This window comes from Pieris napi, chromosome 7 (genome assembly GCF_905475465.1).
Source record: "Pieris napi chromosome 7, ilPieNapi1.2, whole genome shotgun sequence".
Taxonomy (NCBI): domain Eukaryota; kingdom Metazoa; phylum Arthropoda; class Insecta; order Lepidoptera; family Pieridae; genus Pieris; species Pieris napi.
The window spans coordinates 9393231-9420875 of NC_062240.1; the positions used below are offsets into that span (position 1 = coordinate 9393231).

A 27645-nucleotide genomic window follows, 5' to 3' on the forward strand; every position below is an offset into this window, starting at 1 on the left:
TCTCTCCGTAAGAACCATCCTCGTACTTCAAGGAAAATTATAAAAAAAGAATCAGACAAATCGGTCAAGCCGTTTTCATATTGTGTCGTGACAATGGAAAACGGGTTTCATTTTTATATATATAGATTTAAGCAATCATAAGTCCATATGGTTATTATTGCGTTAGTTGCAATATTGGCCTAAATATTATATTAGTAGGTTAGCTTTAAAGTATATTAAATCATACAATTTAAAGGGGGACAATAAGTTCTGGGACTCAGATTTCGGTATCATTTGTGTTTTCTAATAGGCAAGTAGGTGAGTAGTCTTTAGTGCCCAACACACACCGTCGACTTTTTGGGTCTAAGGCTTTCTGACGATGTTTTCCTTTACCGTGTAAGTGTTAAGTGCGTACACAGACATTGGTTTACAGCTGGGTAAGAAAGAGAGTCGCACGTATAAGAAAGAGAGCCAAAACTGCGCTTTCACAGCATTCTGTTTTAATTTAACTTGGTATAGTTGATTTTTTTTTTGTCTCAAACAAAAACCAAAAAGGTTTCGCAGGTTAAACGTGTTCAAGTAAATTTTTAATATGTTGCATTAATTATTTCTTATTTAATACGAAACGCGTTCGAGAGAGATGTCTCTCGCTGTCCAATGTTTAAGATCCCATGAACGTCAAGTTCGTTGAATAATGTAAGAAATTCGTGTTTTTAGTATATATATATATATATATATATATATATATATATATGTATTTTAAAAGTTTAATTATTATAATTTTTTGCTTTTTAAGGAAATAGCAAAAAGGTAAGTCTACATCACAGGACACCGAAGAGCTGGCAGCTACCTCGGACAAAGATTAAGTCTAGCTATTCAAAGGGGGAACACTGCCAGTATATTCGGAACCTTGCCTAAAGGGACTCCTTTTAATAATATATTTTAGTTTGTTTTTCTGTTATTAATGATATGCAATTATAAGCATTTCTGATATCGATATGATATTTTAAAGGCACATCAGGTATCGTATTTTTTCATGTTAAATTATAGATAGTTATTAAAATGTATATCAAATATTCGAAATGAAATCGAGCTTTATCATATAACAATCTTGTTTGTTCGTGACTGATAACAGTGCATCTGTTGTTCAGACAGTCAATGCACTTAGCACAATCTTATAACCATTATCATATAAACGCTTGTTTCAACAATGAACTAATACTAACAGAAGAGTATGAAAAAATTTAGAAGCGAACTAAACGGAAGCAGAAACATTCGTTCGTTCCAGCCTGTAAACGTTCACTGCTGGACATAGTTCTCTCTCTTAAATTTCTATTATGACCACTTCGCCGTGCTCTGCATTCACCACTTTCCTTCAACCTGTACCAGGTGGGAGGCCGTCGGGCGTCGAACGCTTTCTAAACTTCTCTAGTTTTTAACATTAAGCTCAAGTAACAAAATAAAATAATCTAAAAACAATTGGACGTGGAAAATTGTATTCTCTAATATCATCAACACTTTGAATTATACAATTATATATAGTCAAATCACAGACGAATTCGCAAAATTACGGTTTTTGCGCTGTAAATCATGTTCCACCGTTACTGCGCGCGCGATGTCAACCGCGACATTTAATATTATAACTGGATTGGGGCTTTGAAATCTGAGACAATTCAAATTTGGAATTCAATTTCATTCTTTTATTAAGTGAGTTTAAGAAATTAAGAATATTCTTGATTTGGTTTTGTCATATATTTTTATATCGAACGTTTGGTATGTGAGAATTAAAATATTGTTTACCAATGCATGAAATAAAATTATATAGAAGCTGTATGTTGTTAAGTAATTTACGTGTGAACTAAACGCTCACGCTATATTGATTTGATACATTCTGTTACTAAGAATATAATAAAAATAATAATAATATTACGATTTTTTTTAAGTTTCTTATAAATGCTATAAGAGACTACACATGAAAGACTAAGAAACATTTCAAATGTCTTTTAGCTTTTAACAGCAACGATTATCCTAATCTCAAATACCTCATTCATAAAACACAAATCAAAATCTCATTTTAATTGTACCTTAATTCATACCAGAAATAAATTAAACGCTGGCAATTTTTCTCATATCTTTTATATTGTAATTTATGGGATACAATTTATTAATAAAGAACGATTAATTACACGGCTTTGAGATCGAATTGCCCGCGGCTATTGAGAATATAAAAGGTTCAATTATAATAAATGTAGCTAATTTCAATCAAATAATACTACTAATTAGCTGACATCGGCGTTCTTTGAGATTTAACAAATGACTCAATTGGTGTTGTTAATGTCTGGTCTTACCGTAGTCATTATCGTTTTGGTGTAGTCACGACAGCGAAGTCATTAAAAGTAATATAAGTGTCATTTAAAATTTGTATGGGCGGTAATTTAATTTGTTAGAAGATGTTTTTTTATAACGACCAATGGTTTTACATTTTCGTCAAGGTTAGGTTTAATTTATTAGAGTTATTCTTTAATTCCTAACTATTCTGGTTTTTAAACATTAAAATCCAGTGTACTTACAGTCTCTATTGAGAACGGTTCAAGTGTTTTAATAGTTCCACTTACTAATAATAAATAGATTTGTATAAAACGTTGAAAGGCCGGACCTATCCATCAAATTGTGGTGTGGTCCTCAGGATACATGCTTTAAGATATAGGATGTAGCTTTTCCTATACATATGCATTGCTTCAGTAATTACAAGGCAACATATAAATATATAAAACAATAAAAAAGTGCTATTTAGAATGCCCTAAAGAAGATTAGAAGCGACGTTGAATGTGATTCTTTAAAATATAATCAACAATATCGTTTTATAAAAAAAACCTGTAAAAAGTTTGTAATTACAAAGGCTTAAACTTTTAATTAATGAGAGGATTAAAAATCTTCCGAGCCTCATTATTAAAGGTCACCTTTAGCATTTTTAAACTCTAACATCTCATTATCCCAGGTATCCTTGAGTTTTTCAATATAAGAATTTTGTATTGGTTCGGTTCGGTTGTATATATTCCGACATTGACGAATGTTACAAATTTGTTATATGAGAACAATTAAAATATTACTAGTAAACTTTTCCCATGTGCTGAACATTAATTAACATTAACACTTTGAAATGACGCGGAACTTAAAACAAAAGACGTTTTAAACTTAGAACTACAATTATAAACGAGCGTCGTGTTTTGTTTATTTAATGATTCTTTACCTCAAAAGTTTGATTTGTCTCTCGTATGAAGTGACAGTTCTGTAGGTCAATTGTCAAAATTAAGATTTAATATTGGAAGACGTTTGATATTACTTTCTAATTCAAAACTTATTGAATTGCACGGACCATTTCTATAATGTACGGTACATGTCATTTTTCGAAAGAATGATTATGGCTTCGTTATGCACTTCTTGCACTCTACTCTTAATATTATTAATTTTTAGTTTCTTCTTAACTAGGTGGCCTGGAAGACATCGTATGTTAGCGATAATGTCGCCCGATACATCCCTAATAATTTGTTTTATTTGTTTTAAATTTATTGTAACGAAATTTAAATAAATAAATAAAAATTATGTATTGTATTGTAAAGCAAGGAGGTGATCGTACGTACGGCTCGCTTATCTGCTACTTTTAATGGTCTAGTGAATAGGCTATCTCGCTCTTACAACTTAATTACTAACATTGATGAAAATGTGTATCACACTCATAATGACGTATTACTATTAATTTTTTGTTACTTATTTTTTCCTAATTTGAAATATTTATGTTCTAATATAATTGATGTGTATGTGTGTAAAATTTGTGATGTCATATTTCCTTGTATATTTTAAGCATATATGTTGTTTATGACTTATAAATAAATAAAAAAACGGACATAATCTCTGTTTTGTGGGTGTCAAATTTGTTCCTCACGACACGAACCTGCAAACAGTAATAGAAACAAATCCCATTCAGTCAGTTCAGCTAAACGTTGCTCATAGATTTAAATTCGACGCTTGGAACTGAATACATCTACCCACACGATTCAAATCAAAACGGTATTAATCGGGGGATCATTAGCTCGCGCCGAGGGGCACTGATGTCATTTCATCGTAATGCTTTGTTCTTAAACTAATTATACTTCGGGTCTGTTTTTACAACACTCATTAAATATTCTCTACCATTATAATTGCTACACGTGTATGGAAAGTTATGATTTCTTTGTGGTCCTTTGAAACTCTAACTTTCCTTTGATATTTAAGATAATGATGTTGTAAGTTGGATATTTTGCGACATTACAATTATAATTCTCGTGTTCATTTTAATGCTATGTCCAATAAATGAGCATTTCATTATGTTAGCATGAATTTATATAACAATTCGAAATTGTAATTTGGTATTTGCCGCAGCAGATGTTAGCAATTATTTTTATTTATTTATTAACACTTCGTTGCATACAGAAATATAATACAAGTGACATAATTTAATGAAAAGAAGGGCAATTCTCTCTCCAGGCAACAACAGTGCCATTTATTTTTTAAATTAGATAAGGATAGCAAGAAGTGAAAAAATCGTTAATATGTATTATATATATATATATATATACTTAGTTATTTAGACAAAACTAAAACAGGAAACAAAAGTAAACTAGTAAAATGTTTTTGTTTTTGATTAATGCTCATCCAACACATTAAAATTAATACATATGCATTTCAGCTTCTCCATACGTACATAAGATATCATGAGTTCCCAATAAATTAGTCAAAACTCATACAATATTTCTAGTACAGCGATAATAGAAGGCGTTACTAAGTATATTTCAAAACCTAAATTTTAAATAAGTTATATTATATATATATACGTAGCTAATGCCGAGCAATGTTGGCTTAGTGGGTTCAGTGTCTGAAGTCTAAATACTGAAGTCATAGGTTCGATCCCTGTGCACCAATGGACTTTCTATGTGCGCATTTAACGGCGAAGGAAAACATCGTGAGGAAGGCTTGCCTTAGACCCAAAAAGTCGACGGCGTGTGTCTGGCACAGGAGGCTGATCATCTACTTGCCTATTAGATTGACAAATGAAACAGATTCAGAAATCTGTGACCTAAAAAGGTTGTAGCGTTACTGATTTATATATTAATATAGCTAAAGATACCCGGCGCTTATCAGACAGATTGAGCTAAAAGCACTCTCACCTCTCAAACATTATAATTTGTACATTTCCGTCAAACACCCATAAATACCCAACGAATTTACGGTCATAATAAAAATTACATAACCTGAATGATGTATATCATAAAATGACTATAAAAATAAATCAAGCTTTACAAATGCAAGAATGATGGGCATTTTTTGTTCTACGTATGAACAGTGACATTGATGGACACCGGCTAACTGGTGGGTGGTCCGGAATATTAACTGTTTCTAATTTACTATTTTCCTCTCAATCGTAACTGAAAATCCGTTTGAGCTGTCAGATTAACCGGCCGAGATTGGCAGGTAGCTTTTTGTTCCTGGTGCTATAATCTATGCTTTTACGCCTATGGAATAGAGAGTTGTGCTATCTAGGATTGTTTCCTACGTCATGAAATCTTGATTGGAAAGTATATTAAGTTTAATCTTAAATAAAATATATAAAAATTTAAGCTTTATTTATGACATACATGTATGGATAGCAATTATTTCGTGGTACATGATACATGTTTAAAACAATTAAAAAAAAGTAATTTGTCATGTTATTTCTACAAAGTGTAGTTCTAATGATCTCTGCGTTATCTTTGTATCCGAATGCTTATGTCTGAAAGGGAATGAGAAACAGAAGTAGACAGTAGTGAAATTCTACTACAAAAAAATGTAGGCTTGAACGTTATATTAATTATACATACATGGACGGTACAACTCAACTATTAATTTAACTATACCTATAGTTAGTGATTGAAGAAAGTGTAGGGCCGCAAAATACCTTTAGATTCGGTTTGGATCTACGGGGAACTTCTATGACTTAATATCCATTATAATTGGGAAGTACCTTATAAAAAAAAAAAATGATTCCTCATCAAAATCAAATTAAATCAGAGGCGGTTGACCGCTAATAACAATAAAATAAAACTGTTATAGAAATCTAGCATACAGCGGGCATTGTCTATTACGCTTCAGCGCTTCTGACGTGTGGATTAAAACGTAGTTACAATACATGGGGCGATGGAATTGACAAGCAGTTGCCAGGTGGCCCCTACATTTTTGTAACCGACTAAGCGTCCTAATTAATTTATAAATAGAGTTCAATATCAGATAAAAAGACTTTCATAGTAAAGTATATCAAAATTATACTTTTAGACCGTTATTTTTACCATGGTTGGGATGTTTTCGTGGAAATTGTGAACAATCTGTAGTCTAGGTAGAGAGAGATTCGGCATGATGGTTCGGGCTATGACGCAAAACAAAGGGACAATTTAATTATTTAATATCTAATTGTAACATTTTTATAGTTTTGTAATTTTTTTTAATAGTCAACGGCCGTAAAAGATACCGAATAAACTCGAAATTTAATTAAAAAAAACACACAAAGCAAACACTATTAAAATGACATTTGTTGTAAGGAACAAATTAAAAAATTGTAATGAAGCGTTATTGGTATGATAATAAAAGCTAAATTGATTAGTGGTGGTCCCATGGCAGGTAGGCCGCATTCCTGAACCCACCCGACTGTTTGTCATAGCTAACGTAATAAATTTGTACACCTTGACCAAATGCCATACTTATATTTGATATTAGAAACTTAATCTACCATTAAGTTATTACCGTTAAAAAATTATCTACTTAAAACCGACAAATAAATTTTAGTAAAAAAATAGTGAGTCGTATTCCTTTACCATTTTACATTATTAGAACACTAAATCAAAAATTCATAATTCACAAATTAAACAGTTCCGCGGCCTGTTTTCACAAGTGCTAATTACTATTTATAATAAGATGAATTTAGAAAAAATGTGAGCTAGACGAAAAACAGCGTAAAATTAATATTAGGCCAAGGATGTTATAAACTAGCACTTGGCTCAGAACTGTGTGTATTTTATGACATTATGTAAACATTAATTTCACGGATATAGCATAGTTAATAAACGTTTTTAAATATTTGCTGTGTTCGAGCGTAAGATGTTTTAATAATGGGTATAGATTTAAAAGTAGAATTTACCTGTTTACGTGTAACTAATAAACGTATGTCTGCAGCTCTTAATAAAAAAAACTTAATAATTAGAAAGATGAATGATAAAAAAGAATGTAAGCATTTTAATATATTTATATTCGTTAATAAACAAAATAATTTTAAATGAAATGTTTGAATTTCGAACGCGTCCTTGCACACATTTCCGAGTTTCAAAGCGAGATGCGTGGGCGCATAGGGATACCTACAAGTCGTAAATTTATTACGAGCAATAAAAATACATCTAACATATTTCCAACTCTTTGATTTGACCTGTTTAAGATCAAAGGGGATATATAAAGATAATTAAATCACGTAGCGTTAACTCATAATGTAGTTTCCTATATTATATGAATCCTATAATCCTGTAAAGTAAATGTTTAATTTCGACCTGCCCTGAAACACTTAACTTTATTATTTTCCATTTCTAACTTATTAGTCGACGTACTAGTAATGGTGTGTGATTTTTTGATATATATATGTATTCTATACTTTTTAGCATTTAGATTTGTAGATTGAGAAAATTCTTTGATTACTATATAAAACTACGAAGTATATCAATCAATGAACGAACTTCAATGGGAGACCCATTGAAAAGACTGGTCATGCACTGATAGCTTGGCCACTTAAAATCTTATCTAGGAGAGCACGGTTTGGGCACCAAACAACAAACTACAAACGATCGTTCACAAAAAGTGCCCGCAGCTCGTTTCGATCGAATTTCCTTTCATTCACACCTTTTTATAAGTCTTTTTTCATGAATGAAGTCGTGTTCGGGATAATTATTGAATTTCGCCGATTCGTTACGAATATCGATGAGCCGGAAGCATCGGCGCGGGTGATTGCATCCACTGAACAAATTCCGAAGATCGGAAAGTAATTTTATGCTTTTTAAAGACAATTTCGGTTATCAGAGTTGATTATATATTATCGCGATAGTTTAAGTTTCAGTCAAAAATTACTGCACCTCTACTGCAACGCTTTGAAACAACCGACTATATATTTAGAAATAAATGACAAATAAATTCATACGGTCTGCAAATATTGGAGTTATTAACTTGGAAAATTACAGTAATCATATCCAAGACGGACTAACGTGAGATCGTGGATACTCAACAATATACCCGCTAATTAGTTTTCAATAACAGTAATTTGAATTGTATTTTGTATAACAAACAGTATATTAGAGCGGTATTATAAAACGAATCAGTGGTAATAACGTAGGGGATCTAATTAAATTGCCGCCGATAATAATGGCACTCGGCCTCCCCTGGTAGACCCCTCGACATTTATTATTCCTGCAACAGTACCCCGGAACCAAGCTCTCCAGTTTGTTCAACGTGGAAATGAAGGATTGTATGTGCAATTACGTTTAATACGCATAACAATTGTAATTTTAATTGAAAATTAAAACATTATATTTCCAGTCGGTTCAAATGCGTCAAATAGGAAAATATTAGGGCACTACAACACAATTTGGGTTATAAAAGCAAACAGTTGTGATAAAACTAATCCTATATATTAAAGTTTTTAGATACGCACAATTAAAACTTTAATGCGAAATGAACTAAGCTGACAGATTTGTGTGAAGCGTTTGATTCGTGTAACAACCCCAGGTTTCGCGCGTCCTGCGAATGCAATCCACGTTAATTCATACACACCTTTATATTGTTATATCTCCATTCCATTTCATTGCTCGCTTGGGACTACATCTGCTCCACCCCACCCCTCTACCCCCTACGTCCATTAGTGTTTTGTGAATGATTTAAAAGCTCTTTCGGATAACTACTCTGTAAGTGAGTAATTTAAGACTTGCTTCATTTTATCAGTGCTCCCTAATTTTGAGTGCACATTAAAACATTATATGACGGGAGTATAGATCTGAGTGCTTTTAATGTTTAATCTAAACATTCGGGGCGTAAAAACATTCGTGGAATATTTTGACGTGAAATTGTAGAATACTTTATTTGTGTTTGAGAAATGAGTCATATGATGCCTTAATATCTGTCAGTGAAATCTAATGAAACCTACTTATTAGTAATATAATGGGTGTACCTATTAGTGTTTTAGATTGGTTTATACCAAATCTTGTCTTTGGTTACGTAATTAAATTTAAAAAAAATCTACAGATTAAAAGATGTGTTACATTATGAATGACTGGAAATTTTGAATGCTCTATGGAAGTAAATTTTGTAATTTAGTTTAAATCTGTTGAACGAGTTTAATTTATCAAACCAACAGGAACGAATAAATATTTTAAAAACTATCCATTCATAAAATATCTAATATAGTATTTTAGTTCTTTCTTTGTTTTTTAGTTCTTTCGTTTCTTTCTGTCAAATAGTGTTTACGCTGTGATGAAAAAAGATGAGTAGGTACTTTCGTTAAAACTGTTTTCCAATATAAAACATGAAAAGTTATTAATCATTTATGCACTGAGGCTCAGAGTATACAGGAAGAAGAATAATTATAGGAATTATAACTCAAAATGATTAGATAAAGTTCATTACCCGTTATAAGTAGGTATATACCTATAGTTTCGTTGGCAACTACTTGTTTCGACAACTTGTTTCACAATACGGTCAGCGGCACTTAAACGCTTTTCTGGCGAGGTGAATATTATTTGTACGTATCGCAATAATAATACTGTATTTGTCTTAAATTACCTTCAATATAATTTTGTTGAATAAATATTTGGGTTTTATAAACACACTAAATCTGTGAACCGCGATAATGATTGACAATTTTTGATGTTAGACAATTTTTTAGCACTGATTTGATATCTAACAGAGCAGAGTTGGCCTAATGGCTTCAGCGTGCGACTCTCATCCCTGAAGTCGTAGGTTCGATCCCCGGCTGTGCACCACCTTTCTTTTTATGTGCGCATTTTACATTCGCTCGAACGGTGAAGGAAAACATCGTGAGAAAACCGACATGACTTAGACCCAAACAGTCGACGGCGTGTGTCAGGCACTGGAGGCTGATCACCTACTTGCCTATTAGATTGAAAAAATTATCATGAAACAGATTCAGAAATCTGAGGCCCAGACCTAAAGAGGTTGTAGCACCACATTTTTTTTTGATATCTAACACAAAATTTTGAATTATGTTTCTGTTGGATAGTCAAGTTGATGGTGGTGATGATAAAGGTTACAAGTGATAGACAGTAATACCATCACAACGAGGTAATAATATATAATCTCATACAAACAGAATAGAATCACTTAATTTCCGGTATGATAACATTGTACCGGCACAGAACAATATTTTTAATAACTGCAAAATGTTATTAAAAAATTCTTCGAATGCAACCATATAAATTTTATATTGAGCAATGTTTTATAGGGTAAAAACGACAAAGGAATTTCCCCCCCGCACCGGGAAACGGAAGAAAATCCGTCATCTCCCACTCGTAAATAATGCGCGTACATGCAAATGAGTGTTATGTTAATTTATTAGTAATGATAAGATAAGGCTTTGTTGTGGGCTGTGGCAGGAGATACGGCTCGTGAGGATTCAAGCGCATACGCCCGTAGCGATCATAGAATTAGGGTCCAATGCAATAAATACGTGTGTTAAAATTTTAGGATTTCAAAGCATTGTCTAGACGACGTTCCACCAACACGTGAATGTCAAGGCTATTCTTGACACCACGGGCCTAGTAAGAACATTGATAAGGGAGCGTTCAAGTATTACATAACGAATTTTGAGGGGGAGGGGGTCCTTTTGTAAAACGTTACGAGACGGGGATTGAATTACGCGTTTTTTTAAATATTATATTCGACTTTCCAGTACTTTACACCACATAATGGTAACTTTTAGCTATAAAGAGTCACTAGGTGGTCACGAAACGTTTAACTATACTGGGTACAGTACTGCAGTTGGGTACAGAAAAATGTTACGGCGCGTTACATGGGGGGGGGGGTCAATAATCTCAAAAAATTGCGTGACGTAATACTTGAACGCTCCCTAAGGACATAACCATTTGAATTAGTGAATAAGTAAGTGTTAGTGAATTAGTCTTAGGTAACAGTGGTACACAAGAAAAGAGTGTCTTCCCTTTAATAGAGACTGTAAGTAGTGTTATTGTACACTTTCTTATGTTCAATATCCTTTTTAGTAAATTATCTGAATGAACCAATTGGTGAACCTTGTGTGAAAAAGATCAATAAAAATTCTTATATCATGTACGGTGCGGAATCTATTGTCAATAGTGCAAAATGATTTACTACAGTTTTATAGAAGACATCAATATCTAATCCCTAAAAAAAGAAAAGAGCGTACAAATTGTTAAAAGGCTGGCAACGCACTCGCGAGCCTTCTGGCATTAAGAGTGTCCATGGGCGGCGGTATCACTTAACATCATGTGAGATTCATGCCCGTTTGCCCCCTGTTCTATAAAACGAGCATTAAGATACCACTTTGAGCGCTAATTCTCGAGATAAACTTCACAATCGATTGTCGCTAAACGATAGCTGTCATCATGTATTGACAATAGAGTAGATTGGGGTAAATTGCCAGATAAAAATAATTTATCTGTGTTTGTGTAGTTAACGAGCAACACAGCGGGATTCCCTCACCCCACGCTTCCCCTATAGACTATGAGACGCCGTTACTATTATTTTAATCATTTTTGAAAATAAAATTTAACTATTTCGATACAGTAAGTGCGACATCGGACTTGGTTTTTCTATAGGCGTCTATAAATTCAAATATTTAATAATAAACAAATATAGAGTATTTACAATATTCTTAGACTACATAGCAAAAATAATAATTATTATTATTAACAATGAATAAATAGAAAAAAAAAAGAAATTTAAAATCTACCACAGATTGTACACTTATTACAGCATTACCTCGCTGTATTGCGGTACTAATTCGTCGAAACCACCAGCTCTGGGGTCACCGGTACTATCTACCAGGCGCCAACTTAAATCTTTTAGTAGAGACTATGCACTTGAACCCCACGCCCTAAGAGTCTCTGCTTTAAAAGGAACAAAATCAAATGGCTTTTTTCAACTGTAACTGCAATATGCACACCAGTCCCGTCCTCATTCACACTCGCTTTGCCAATTAATCAAAAGATAGAAAAATCGTATAAAATATAACAGCGTTTGAAGAATGAATGAACAAGTGTATGTGAAAAATACCCATTAAAGTAGGCAAATTTTTCGCATGTCCACATTATGTAATGCTTAGATGTATGCATTAGCAAGTAAGCGTTAATTACACAATATTACACAATCCGAATTTTATATAACTTTGGAGTAAGCAACTTCTAGTTACGCGTAAAGAAGAAATACATATTTTCATGATTTAATGCATTCTACAATTTAATAGTGGCCTGTTTCGGAAGGATATTTTTTTTTATTTTTTTTTTATAAATAATTTACTCTGGGATAACATTGTAATAGTGAATTTTTTTTATTGGTCCAGGAATTTTGAGTAAAAGTTATATTGCAAATCTTTCTGCTTTATAGCAGTGCAGTTAAGGAGAGTTCGCCTAGTGCCGACTATCATCCCTGAATGCGTAGGTTCTAGTCCCGGTTTTTTCTTTTGGACCAATGGACTTTTTTTCTTTGTGCGCATTTAACACTCGCTCGTACTGCAAAGGAAAGCATCGCCAGGAAACTGGCATACCTTTGTTTAATAGAATAGGAGGCAAACGGGCAGGAGGCCTACCTGATGTTAAGTGATACTGCCGCCCATGGACAGTCGCAATGCCAGAGGGCTCGCGAGTGCATTACTCTTTTCTTGAAGGACCTTAAGTCGAATTGGTTCGGAAATACTTCAGTGGGCAGCTGGTTCCACATAGTGGTGGTGCGCGGCCAAAACTGCATTAAAAAACGCTCAAATGTGGACCGAAAACCTTAGACCCAAAAAGTCGTCGGCGTGTGTCAAGTTCAGTAGGATGACCACCCACTTGCCTCTTAGAAAACAAGAAACAGATACAAAAATCTGAGTTCTAGAAAAGTTTGTAACGTTATTCTTTATAATATTAACAAACAAAGATCTAACCCATAACCACGGGATGGTTTCCGGGATATCTAAAATATCTACTATTTTGTTACTAAAACGAAATTGTAATAAGGTGATGCGGAAAATAAAAATATATTGATGTAAAAAGATGCGTAATTGATTACATTGACACTCGCTCATTTGGTTGATTGTATGGGACTCCAAATTGCGTATTTAACGCGCGCGAAGCACCCTTGTGAACGTTGCCAATTTAGACAACACCCTATGGAATCGGGGTTCCGTTTATTCAACTTACGTTAATAAAAATTACACTACAATCTATCAATACACTATAATCAATATTGTTTGGACACTCCAATAAGGCATTGGCAATTTCTGCGTCTAATTAATATTTCCGGTATCAATAAAATCATTTCAATTATTAAATATTCTTGAACTAACAATAATTGATTATATGGGTAGTTCTTATATAAGAGGTTTTTCGTCTATGGAGGAGACGGCCAAGGAGAAAAGTTAGAGTTTTTCCATTATTCATATATATTATGATTTTTGGCTTGTTTGTGTATCTACTCACGTAAGGGCAAGTTACTTAAAACATATTTTGTCACTTTTTAGAGGGCCAGGGTAAATACATCAGGCAGGGTAGAGACATGAAGATCAGGGTAGATACGTATTTGACCAGGGGAGATAATTAGAAGCAATAAAACAAAGAATACAATTGAAATAATCAACTTTTATCAAAGATTGTTTTTGAAATTTATAATCAGGCAACATTTTTTTATCATATTTATTATCAATCAGACTAAATGCGCCGTTTTTAAGCGTTTCTTTGGATGTCAACGATTGTTGAATTTTTTTTTTATTTGGTGCTTGCGGTCTTTTGAAGTTATTATTTGTTCAATGTCAAAAGGAGTCTCGTTTTCGGACTCTGAATCAGGGACGTAAACATCCTCGACTCGGAGACGAGATTTTTTATTAGACGAGTATGTCATGACACCAAGCTTAAAATGATCGCAATGTATATCTTCATTGCAAAAGCAGCTTAAAGACTTCATTTTTAATGTTGTCGGATCTTCAATGTTCCATGACACCTGATGGACGCGCCAGAAAGTACCAACAAAAGTCTTTATTAGTGTTTTAGCACTAGAAAGCAAAGCGTCTTTGTCTAAAATATCTTTGTCATAACGAAAACATTAATGCTAGGACGTTTTTCTGAATAGCATCTGACAAATCGCACAGACATGCTATATCTCTATCTTCTGGTGGCAAGCTGTTCAAAATTGGCTCTAAGTGTGCCCATATCGCTGGAGGCGAATATAACAAATTTCGTGACATCGAACATTAGCATGTTGTTTTTACTTCACCTGATGCCACCTCTTCTTTCGTGTAAGTTACAACTGTGTGCAGACCTATCTGTTGACGTGTACCTCCAAAATAGAATGCTTGAATTTCTTCTGCGTATTTTGTTTAATAATTCTCACTAAAGTCTACGTGAATCACAGCTTTTCTTACTGTCAAATTTGTCTTCTTAATTTTAAAAGTAGAATGTTGGTGGACTATATTCAGTTCATGGTGAAGAAAATACTCCAAGTTGTCTTGTAACTGCATAATCAAATTACGAAGATAAATCTGAATCACCTTTTTCAAATATTTAGTCACCTTTCTGGTCTTATGCGTTTTAGGATCAGTTATATTGGTAAGAATCAGATCCACATTGGCGTGTGTAACACACAGACAATAAATAGGTGGCACAATTACTATGATACATATCTCCCCGGGCCAGTAAGTCTCTCCCCTGGTAGTTCCATTTTGTATCTTACCAGGGGAAAGACGCCAGGGGAAAGACGTTTTCATAACATAATACATTATTTTGGTTTATACAAGAAAGTTTTCAATTAATAATAAAGCAAGCTTTGATTATTACACTATTACTAAATGAGGACAGGAATTGCAAATAAATAAAATGATTATTATAACTTTTATTACTTACCAGTGGAGAGACACATTGACCTTGCGAAACCGTTACATCGCACGGACGCGTCGCGATAACTGGCAAATGGCGTCGATCTAACCGCTTCTGTGCTTAGTACTGCTAACTTCACGTTGTTAAATGTCAATGAGCTAGTTCGGGAATGTGGCCATCTTATATTTTATATTGTAGCAGCGGTGCGAATATTGCCAGGGTAGATACACAAAAACAGCGGGACAACAATTAAGTTTCAAAATTATAGAAAATAAGCAAATATTTTTCAATTTTTCTTTCATAATATTTAAGTATATTTACTTAAATTTGTGGTAAGCATAGTTTGTTTTGGCAAATAATACAAATATTGTATGTATTGTATGCTAGTTAAGCTGAAACCGGTAAGGGGACAGGCCAGGGTAGAGACTTTTTTAGACTATATAACGAGTTTTACAAAAATATGCTTTAATTAGACATTTGATTGTATTGTTATTTAATAAAGGACATTAAAGTGATGTGATTCATTGCACAAAGTAGCAATGTATAGATTAAAAAACCACTTTTAAATAGATGGCCATCATAGTTACCTCTTATAAGAGAATCACCCATATATAAAGGGTTCGTCTACGAACTACAAGTAAATAACAGAAATATCGCAAATTTGTGGCGGCTGTGCGGTTACTTGTTAAATCGTGCGCAAGCACTGAAGTGTAGCCGCAGTTCGACTATACCTTTGGAATTGGTGTTCCAATTTTATGTAACATTGAGGATATAAATCATTAATAAATTTGACATAGATTTAATAAACACTAACGTAAAAATAGTTAATAAGCCTTGAAATGGAGACAGAAAATACAGATTATAGTATAATTTTTCCAGAATTAAATTCATGACTAGTTTTAATTTAATTATTTGACAACAATTTGAGAACCCTTTTAAGTGAGAGAATATCTGTGTCAGGGTTCCCAGCTCTTCCATAACAAACTTAGTAGTAAATTTCATTAAAATAAAAAATATATGTATGTTTTTAATTACACCTATTATTATTTTTTCACGGAGTGCATGAGTAAGTGTGTGGGTGCATGTGATTGAGTGAGTGAGCGAATGAAATGTGTAACTTCAAGAATTGAAAGAACACTTCTAAATTACCACGTTAATAAACTCATTATTAAAATTATTTATTTATAAATTATATAAAACGAAAGACAAAACGATGACGCTTCGTTTGATTTTTTTTTTTTTTTTTAATTTTATGGCCTGGTAACGAGACCTTTAAGCCAAGTCTCTTCGTTTGATTGTATTTGGTTAACAGTATAGTCTAGTCCAACCACAGACGACGATGATACGAAGTCAGATTGTCGATAGTTTACTGACATGTTATGGGACATGGCTGGTATTTAATTCTACGACTCTGCGTCTCTAAATGTAACTAAACACGATTTCCTTTATATTTATTACTTCGAACTATCTTATGAAAGACGTTTAGTAAGAAATACGAAATCACAAGGACTTATGGGTCAATTGCCACATTATCAACGTGCAAATATCGCGCCCTAAGATTAGATTATAATAATGACGCGAAACTCAAGTTCGAAGGAAAACGACTTTTAAACGTTTTATTTAAGATATTTTTAAGGTAAATTTTATTAGACTAATATAATATAGCCCAATAAAAATAAAAAATGTGAAATGTCGTCAAAACAGAAATTTTGCTGTCGTATTGCTTAGCTGAAAAGGAACTCCTGGATGTTTTTAAACTAAAAATTAATAGCTTAATAAATACGACAAATTTAGACCTAAAATAGTTAAAGAATACGTGTACTATACTCGTATAGTATTAGAATTTTTAAATGCCGTAAATATAGCCGACAGATCTAAATTGAAAATAATTGCCCGTTTTAATTTTAAAACGCGGCACGCCAGCAAATGTTAGTTATTGAAAAATTGACGTATTTATCAACTAGATTAACTTAACATTATTTCTATAATTGAACATAATTTAATACCAAACCCCAACAAAAGGCTTTTTTTCACGGTCAAAAACTGTAAAATTGAAGTTAAAATTATTACAAAATGTTATTTAATTATGAAAATAATTTTTAATTAGACAAGCATCAAAATAATTAGAGATTATCAATGAGTCAGCCATTACATTAATACTATTGTTTTCGCTTAATTTCGAAGATGACTCAGTCAAAAGTCGTAAGGAATACAAAGTATAATGTTAAAATCGCAATTAACGGAAGACAATGAAACACTGAAAAGTCTCATCAATCAATTCCTAAGATAATTAATCATTATAATTAAAAATTCTCGATGACACGTTAAAGATTAGATGACATGAAAAACTTCAATCCTTTACCCTCTGTAAATTGTCAGAGGTCTTCGTGTTAAAAAATTAGAAAAACACTGACGAAAAAGCATGAAAGACCATCTTTTTATATAGGTAAACAAACACATAGGGCGCTTACCGCAGTACGTTTCGATCTACGCAACAGTTTTTATCAATATATGATATAAAAGAAAGGTTTATAAGTCTACATAGTATCTTAAACAGAATATATAGCTCTTTAATATAGCTCAATTTCTAGATACAATTTGTGTTTACCCTCCTTAATTATAAATAAATTTACTATTGTAATTAATAGAAACCAATATATTTTTCTAATTGCCAATTAATTACGCAAAGTGCCTATTAATATCTTATCTAAGTGACCGTGTTGTATGACTTTGCTACTTTATTTCTAGATATAATTTGTGTTTACCCTCTCAAATTATAAATAAATTCACTAATGTAATAAATAAAACCAATATATTTTTCTAATTGCCGATCAATTACGCAGTGCCTATTAATATCTTATCTAAGTGACCGTGTTGTATTACTTTGCTAAATTAATTCTAGATATAATTTGTGTTTACCCTCTTAAATTATAAATAAATGTATTATTGTAATTAATAGAAACCAATATATTTTTAAAATATCCGATGAATTACGCAAAGTGCCTATTAATATCTTATCTAAGTGACCGTGTTGTATTACTTCGCTACATTAAAGATAATGTTAGATTTGAGACGCCGTCTGCCAGTGTAATTACCTAGTGACTCAGCGCTGCTTTGTTCACCCTGCATAGGATCCGCGAACAAACTTGTTTTAATTAATTTCGTGTCTCGAACAAGCCTGAAAGCTGATTGTTATCTACTTAGTTGCTGTTAGCGATAATGAAGCTACATATTGTAAATGGCGATTTTATTGACGGTACATACAAATTTATTTATTGCGCGTCAACTGATGTTCAACATAGATAAATGGTTAATGACTTTGTGTATTGACAAATTATACTAAACCTCTCTCACTAAATACTTGTATTGATGAAAATAGAAGTATAGCCCACCAATAAATTTCCGAACTGATTCGACTTAAGGTCCTCCAAGAAAAGAGTGTACCAATTCTTAAAAGTAGAAAGAAAAATTAGAAGCATTTAATATGCATTTCTTTTTGACGTTCGTAAGTGTGATTTGATTATTTGTTTGAAAGGTGGTTTGAACCATTGAGTTTATACATTTAAATTATATAAAAACCTTTTTTAAAAATTACTAGAATATTTATTTCGTTTTATGTATATGAAATTGTTTTATATAAGATAGCATGTAACATACTGTAGATATTGCATAACGTATTATGTGGTAAACTTCAATAAATAATCTACACTTTAGAAATAGTTTTACATTAACGTTTGTTGGAAATAAAGAAAAGAAAATTACGAAAATTGATCGAAATAGTTGGAACGGTTAAAGTATTAATCGTGATCACGGTTATATTTTTTTAGAAAACCGGTTACCTCAAGGTGCGTTGAACGAGGTGCCATTGCCATTACTAAACATATAATAAAATTAAATTTGATAATTATATTGAGTTATTGATACGTAAGGAAACTTTTCCTTTCTATCCCTACTTGGCCATTTCTAGAGAATGTTTTGGCTCCGGTTGCCATAGCAACGAGTGAGTTACCGACTGTCTACAACCATTTATAGTGGTTTGTAGTTTAATTAAATATTCATGTTGTTCTATTTGAATCAACATTTATTATTAGAGAATATAGTCAATTAATCAGGGAGCAGTGTAGCCTAGAGGCTTTAGCGTACGACTCTAATCTCTAAGGTCGTAGGTTCGATCCTGGTTGTGCACCAATGGACTTTCTATATGCGCATTTAATATTCGCTCGAACGGTGAAGGAAAACAACGTGATAAAACCGGCTTGCCTTAGACCCGGCGAGTGTCAGGCACAGAAGCCTGATCACCTACACATGCCTATTAAATTGACAAATCATCATGAAAAAGATCCAGAAATCTGAGGCCCAGACCTAAAAGAGTTGTACCTCCCCTGATTTATTTATTTTAGTCAATTATTAAAAAACGATGTTTACTACTAAGCATATTTATATGAAAAGTATATTACCTTCATGATTCACAAATAGTCACCGTGGAAGCTTAAATAATATTCTTATGTTTCATTAAAATCATCCTTCATATTGATTAACCGTCGCCACAAATTGATTCTCAAAATGTTAATTAATAGCAATTACGATACTAAACTCCACAATCAAATGGAATGACTGGCTAAAGTTGACTGACCCCACACGTTTGATGCTGTCACGCAGTTTTCGGATTCTTTCATTGATTTATTTCATACAACTTTATAGATTTTTAAATTTTTTTAAACTAATTATTTATTATTATTATCAAAAGTATATTATAATATAGTTAGTACAAAATTCTTTAATGAAATCTATCACGACCCTTAAAAATAGTTTCACGCTTAGACACAATTTTTTATGTCGCTGCATGTTACGCGAGACGCATCAATTGACAATGCTAATGAAAATAAGACTTTAATAAGATCTGTTAAGGTTTAATTTTCTATAACCTACGAATATACTACAAAATCCGATGAATAACTTTAATGATAACTTCTACACTTACGTAGTAGGACATATTTTCCCTACTACGGGTAACTAGGTCGTATGGTCACACGGAGAACAGAATCAACAGGCATATCTATAAAGTGATTACTTATCGAATAGAAATAGTATTACGAATCGAACTAGATTAATATCAAATAATTTATTAAAAACAGACTAGATCCCGTTTGCATTAAATGTTATTGTAAATAAACTTAATTAGATATATAAAAGGCAACACTAAATACCAATCCCATAAAATTCTCTATAGCATACTGTCAATTGTCAAATCGGGTCATTGCTTTTTCCCGCGTAAAATTTGCAAGCGCTCGGATAGTTTACGAAGGGCAGCATGCAGGTCACATATCCATAAAGATTGTATAATATACTTCTAGACAACGTTACGCATTATTCAATACACGTTTGTACATAGTAAATGTTTTGACAACTTGGTTATAGTTTCTTGACTGATTCGATGATGTATACTTTCCTTGTTGAAGGAAATCGTACGCCAAATTTTCATCTCTTCATAGCATTATTGCCAGTATGTTGTTTACTGTGGTAACATGTTTGACACTTCCTGTTCCTTTTCAATTATCTGGGTTGGATGTAATCAAATCATCGTGTTTTGTATACATAATTTAAATAATCAAAACAAAAATAGAGTCCACACATTTCCTAATCTTGGCTTGACAGTTGACACATTAACATTGACGTCAACGTTTTTGTCTAGTGCACAGAAATAATTCAACAGCTTTTAAGGCGTCAATTGAATAACTTTTGAAATAGCGGAAAGCCTTTAAAACATAATTTACCAAATTATTTTAAACATTTGCTCAGAAATCATCCCATTATATCTTCCTAATGAATTTCAAATACAATTTTCGTGGACCCTAATTTATTTGAACAATTATTAGTTTCCGTAACAGGGGACCGTCATTCAAACAGAACAAATAAACTGTGGGTGAATGTTTATTTTTGTTTAAGTCTAAATTGGTTCTTCTGAGAATACTTGGTAATCTGTAATCGCTAAGTAAATATATGGTTTACCTGCCATGGACAATGTGGATTCCATTTCCCTATTTTCGGTTCTTTGTATTACGAAGTCGTTTTAAGAAACAAATTTTGTACAATGTAGATCTACTATACCCGCTCTATATAATCCATTATAATATAAAATCCATTAATATTAACACGTGTTTTTAATGTATTTGAAGGCGATTGAAACATAACACTATTATACTTGAAATAATCTTAACCTGTGTTAAATTAACTAATTGAAAAATTAAATCAATAAGATTCGCTTCAAAACTATAGTAAAGTATGGTAACTGGTACTCAAAACCGGTTATACGGAGAGAGGGTATGCGATATCAAAGCAGGTGTACCTGAGCCTACTGACTCAATGAGAATTCCAATTCAACCATATAAAGCGTTTAAGAGATTTATTTTGCTCGTTGCATTTAAATAATGCAATTTGTGCAATATTACGAGTGTACGACGGAATTTTATTCTTATATCCGCCTTCCGTAATGTTTTAATTTAAATGTACTAGCTTCCGTCATGTTGATTATTATCAGTACAAATTTTTATATTTATGCGTATGTATTTTATATATTATGTACTCTGCACTTATGAAATATAATGAGTCATGAATACTCTACTTTTGTAAGTAAACAACCGCTCATGGAAAGCATAAAAAGGTACAGAGAGGACTAAAACTTAAAAAATAGCCTTCATAGTTTTTTGTGGCATTGAAAGCGTGCTAATAATATTGTTAAAAAAAAAATAAATGTCTTGATATTGATAAACACTCAAATTATATTACTGAATTGGATCCTCTCGTTTTCTGTCACTGCTTGATTTGACAAATGACTGCTAGTGCATCTTTATCTCCTACCATAGACCTACGACATAAATTGAGCTATACTAGAACTCTGACATATTACATTCAATTAATTTAGAAACTGTGACTATGAAGGTAATTTTAGTATTTGTTCAAGAAAAAGCAAATAATTATGCAACCGAATATGACATTACAGATAAAAAATATGCAAAATGTCTATAGATCCTAGACGGCTATAATTCTCCCATCAAGTGGAATCTATTATAGATTCAGGAACAAGTTTTGGGGTGGCGTGTTTATAACGCATCTTTAATAATTTAGCCGCACGGTCCCGAGCCGGGCCGGCTTGAATAATGGATGCAACAATAATATGGGACCGTCTCAATATTTTCATGCATATGTCTGCGTTATACTTGGATTATTAAGTAATAAATCTTTGAATATTTATGCGTTGCCTACGGGAAGTGACTGCTATTGTGGAAAAATGTGCAGCTGTACTTATTGGCGAGTTAAATGTACCCTAAGGCATTTCGTGTACCAATTTTTATTAATTATATACATATAACTTGAATCAACATTAATCAATTTATGTAATGACAGACAATAGTACACAAGAACAGAGTATCTTTCCATTAATAGTGAATGTAAGAAGTGTTATGTGACACTTTCTTATATTAAATATACTTTTTAGTAAATTAGGATAGTTTTAAATTACGTTTTAGTCTGAAAGGCTAGATCGTAATGTTAAATAATGTCTTTGTGTAGAGACAATTTATATAAAAAAATATTACATCGTAACGGACGACTATGCCATGTTGCAAATCAAAATTTCTTCCAAAATGGCGTGGAATCCTTTCCATATTCCATATATTGCTTTTCAAACAAACAGAATGATTCTGAGAACATTCCTAGTTCTATAAATCGTCGTTTTGAGATAAATACTTCTTAATTAAATAATCATCAGAGTAAAAATTCTTCATTAATGTAATTAACATTTACGAAGTAATGCATTTCGTTAATAAATCAGACGTTAGGGAGGTTCATTAGATCGCCCGGGGCCTTCCGGGCTCTGCACTCATCCGTCCGGGTCATGCATTTAATTTGGTAAGAAAACACGGACATCAATTAATAAGAAACATAACGTTATATGTATATAACAATTGTTGATATCCATTATACAGTTGGAATAGTAACTTTTAAGTTTGTTAGAAATTATTATATAGTTATTATTAGCAAGATTATTGTGAAAACTCTTCAATTGTAATCTTTAGTATTTGGAGATAAGGTCTATTATTGCACGTAAACAGAGCACAGACATTCTTCAAGAGGCTCCGAATCTTAAGTTAGGTAGTAGTGTTAAGATCGATCCTCGATTTTGAATAATAATTGTTAATTAATCATCTCTTACAAATTATTATACTAATCTATTAAAATAGGGTAGGTTCCTAAGGGTTATTTTGTATATGAGACTAAAGTAAAATTTTCCTTTAAAATTGGTATCAAATATATAAAGACATTGGTAGATAGCGGAAATAATAAAGATAATAACAACGCTTATCACTATTCATACGCTTCCTCAATCTTAATTCTGAGTTAAGGCAGTGCATCTTAAACGAAAATAGCTTTATCTATTAAAATGTCTGTACAATTCAAATAGTTTTATAAAGTAACTTATCGCTAATTCAAGATTTAAGCTGGCGCGGGTAGATACTAGATAGTACCGATGACCCCAGAGCTGGTGATTTCTCGCTCAACGAATAAGTATCGCCATACAGCGAGGAAATGCTGCAATAAAGGGATACTGCCGCAGGGACCAAACTTCACACATGTTAATATTGTTTATTTATAATTAAACTATAAAACCTTTTTTTAAACATGTATTTGTCTACCTCCTCTTTGTATTACCGTTAATTATTTACACCTATACATAGTTACATATCTCAGAAACATATTTTAATGTTGAGAACATGCCAAAGAGGAATGGAAAGAAGCATGGTGGCTGATACATCGCAAAAAGCAGAAGAGCTAAGATTAACAACCAAAGTAAAGGACGTTATAAAGAAAATAAGGCAATGGAAATGGCACTAGACCGGGCACATGACGAGAGAATGCAGGTTGAAATTGACAAAAATTATTCCACGATATTGTAAAGGGTAAAGAGGAATAAAAAGAAAGAGATGGGAAGACTATGTAAAGATAATAGGAGGCACAACTTGGACAAGAAGAGCTAACATTAGAAAATAATGGAAGCAGCTGGAAAGGGTCTATATGTGTCGCTGATCAACAAAACCGGCACATCTGATGTATTAGATTAAGTTAGGTTATGTAACTTATACAAATGTTTATATATAGGGTGTCGGCAATAAAGGCTTAATAATAATAGTTAGTGTGTCAAAGAGTGAGAAGCCTGGTCCTTCACTAGTCTTACTTAAAATAAGTTATTAATTGACTCTCATAACTCGAGCTTATCGCCGGCATAAATTAAGGTATCACAGGCTTCCACGCACGTAGTGAAACTTTTAATTGCATTCAGCTCAGTCAGTGTCGTCAACAAAGTTATAAACTATACTCATTAAATATATAAAAATGTTTAAAACTTATTTAAAAGGTAATAGATCTACTTTAATCTCTTCCCTGGTTGCATTTTTAATTAGGACAATTTTCTATTAAATATTATTGTAACTTACGATACCACGTTTAAATTGTCATAGATTATTTAATTGTAAAACTATTATTCAATATTTACATTTGTAAAAGTTACTCAATTATTTCAAATATTAGAAGAAAATATAAAACAAGATAAAGATAATTTAAAAACGGCGTACGCTAATTAACTGTACGTGTAAACCAAAAAATATCAATAATTAATTATGACAAAAACAATATCGAAACGTCACTGTTTACTCTATGGCTAGAGTAAACATAAAACAATAGATTCTAGGACCGGACGAGAGTCTCATTAATTTAGATGATTGTACAATTATCTAAATATAAGCGGAGCGAGACGGGAGTGGGGGGGGGGGTTGCTCAACCCGAAATGGGGGAGGGGAGCGGGCACTCGTTTTTAATTAAAGCTGCTATGAATTGAAGTGGTACTACTTAGATACATTGTAAAAATTTATTATTATTAACTTATCTCGTAAATAAAACTACTAATTGTAATACTTTTGCTTTATTAATGTTAACAATTTTGTTGTAATATTTAAATTAATTTAAAGACTGGCGAAATTCTTTTACTGCAGTCCCCGATTTAAGCTTACGTTGAAGGGTTACAAGGCCCCGTCTTTATTTGTTTTTGTTAAAGGTTTAATTAAAAGTAGGTTTATTTTAAAGAAAATTGCTGTTCAGAGTAAATAAATCTGTGATGGTTTAATTATCTTTTCGTAATTGAGTTTTACCTTGTTATTAAGAGGTTAATTAAATCTATGATTAATTTTAAGATTAAGGAATGTAGTTCTAGTAATAACAGTCGTATTAAGCCCGCCCGTTGCAGATAAGATCTTACTACCTAAATAACTTAAGGAAAATATATTTAGTACAAGTATTATTTCTAAATATAAAAGTAAACAAATCAAACTTAGTAAATTGAGTTTATTAAATAATATGTACACATATATTTATATTTGCTTACTAAATGTACGTGGTGTTTATCGTGGGCTAGTATGCACCAACGTGCGAGATTACCAAATCTTTATTGTCTAGTCTAGACTAGACCCTGAAATGAAATAGGTTACTCTACCACGTGGTAAATTTTTATCTCTTGTTCACTGTATAAACGTATGAGTACACATTTACATACTTCTAAGCGTACCTGCTGAAGCATTTATAGAAACTTATAAAACTCTATCTACACCGATCCAAAACAGCTGTAACTAAAACATGTTTAAAGCCAATGGCAAAACTATCGCTTATTTATGACTATTACCTGAAGGCTTTTGTTCTCAAAGGTCCGTTACTTGCAAGTCCAGATTTAGTGCCTCGTGGGGCCGCCGGTCTCCGAATCGGCACGATGCACCAAACAAAAAAAAAATCAACAACAACAAAAAATCACTAAACTTAATAACTCAAAACTACACAGAATGAAGTCTCGTATTCGTCAAGTTCGACAGAACAAAAGACTTAGCACAAAAACTTTCCTTTTAACTTTGAAACAATAACTGTGTATGAAGACAACTTCGAAAAAAGTAGTTGTTTACGGGGAACGACGACACTTCCCCTCCAGCGTTTCGGTCGCGACTGAAGCACGCGGTCGTTGGCGGGGGGGTGGGCGCGGGGCTGCTGCGGGAAGGGGGCCGACCCTGCCCCGCACCGCACCGTATTATTTGATTAATTCCCCTTGTACTCGGCGAGTCGTCATTACGGCATGAACGTTAGTTTTAAATTTTGAATAAGAGCCTTCACCTATACTGCTTAATTATTTAATTGAATTAATTAAAACCGCCTGACAACGGCCGAGATTAGACGATAATAAGCAAAAAGTTGAAGGATCCGTCCCGTTCTTAGTTAATTACGGCGGCCGTGATACTACAGCAAAAAATCCTGCTTGAAATAATGAGTAATACCAACGAAGAAACATAAGTCCCGCTAATTGGAGTGCATTTGCATACTGAAGTAAAATAAAGTCTGAGTGAGTTATTTTGACGTAGCGAATGCCGGCAAATGGCGGGTTAATAAAGAAAGTATAATAAAGTGCGGGTAATATAATAAAGTAACGGTGAAATTATTACGTATGCAGTTTATGAAACGAGAAATATGATTTTATGTGTAATTGCTTCTCTCAATTATTGTTACCTACTGAAGGAGGTTTTTTAATTAAAAAATCAGGTATCAGCCAATGTATTATGGCCGAGATCAACCGTTAATATTATTTTCGTACTTACTCTGATCGCAACACAATATAAAAACCTGCAGTTATTTAGGTAAATCGCTACAATTTCATATTATTATATAGTTTTGAGAAAGTCGTTTATAAGTTATGTAACAAATGTTTATTTTACGTGTATATTGATTTACGTATTTAAATTTTATCTTTCATAAATTTCTTGGACTCGAAATCCTTAATTGACAAGTTCAAATAACCTAAAAATAAATTATTTGCACAGAATATGGTATAGAATACATACATATGAAAAAGAGGTCGGATTTTTAAAATAAGAAAGTCTTCAAAATCACTTATAATATTAAAAAAACAATTCGCGATATGAAAGTTGAGTCTTGAATCTCACATCGCTTCAGGTTACAAGACCGGCATTTAATTTTTATAATCAATGTTTTAAACCAGTGGTTTTGATTTCGGCGCAAGCGCAACCTTTGTAACCTTATAGTTATAAAGAGTTGATTTGTAATAAAGAAAATTGTTGTTGATATTTAATTTAAAGTTATTGAACATTAGATAAGGTCTAAAGCAGTTCTGAAGTTATCTGTTCAGACCCCGGTTGCCCACCAAGGGATTTTTAATTAAAAAACTGCCAGAAAATATGGGAGCTGGTCTTTAAAAAGGTCGAAACTCTGATATGTGAGTGCTTCATTCATTATAGAACACTCACATACATTTTTTGTGAAATATTTTTACACAATAATCGACACACGTCGAATTGTAACCCTTTTTCGTCGGTTTTTTTTTTGGAGTTGGCTTAAAATTCTAATACCGGCGACATAGGAAACGATAATTAGGGATTATAATTTACAACTTATCTAAGGATAT

The 27645-nt window shown here is 32.6% G+C and overlaps 1 protein-coding gene across 2 annotated transcripts in view; it reads right to left on the reverse strand.

The window, feature by feature from the left end:
• LOC125050953 (LIM domain transcription factor LMO4) overlaps positions 1 to 27645 on the reverse strand; it is a 145881-nt gene that overhangs the window by 59317 nt on the left and 58919 nt on the right. The window contains exon 1 of one of the 2 annotated variants that reach the window (XM_047651051.1): positions 25867 to 26182. The exons of the other annotated variant lie outside the window; for it this stretch is intronic. The gene's annotated coding sequence lies outside the window, so the exon portion shown is untranslated. Of the gene's footprint in view, positions 1 to 25866; positions 26183 to 27645 lie in introns of those variants that run through there. 2 annotated transcript variants of the gene reach the window in all.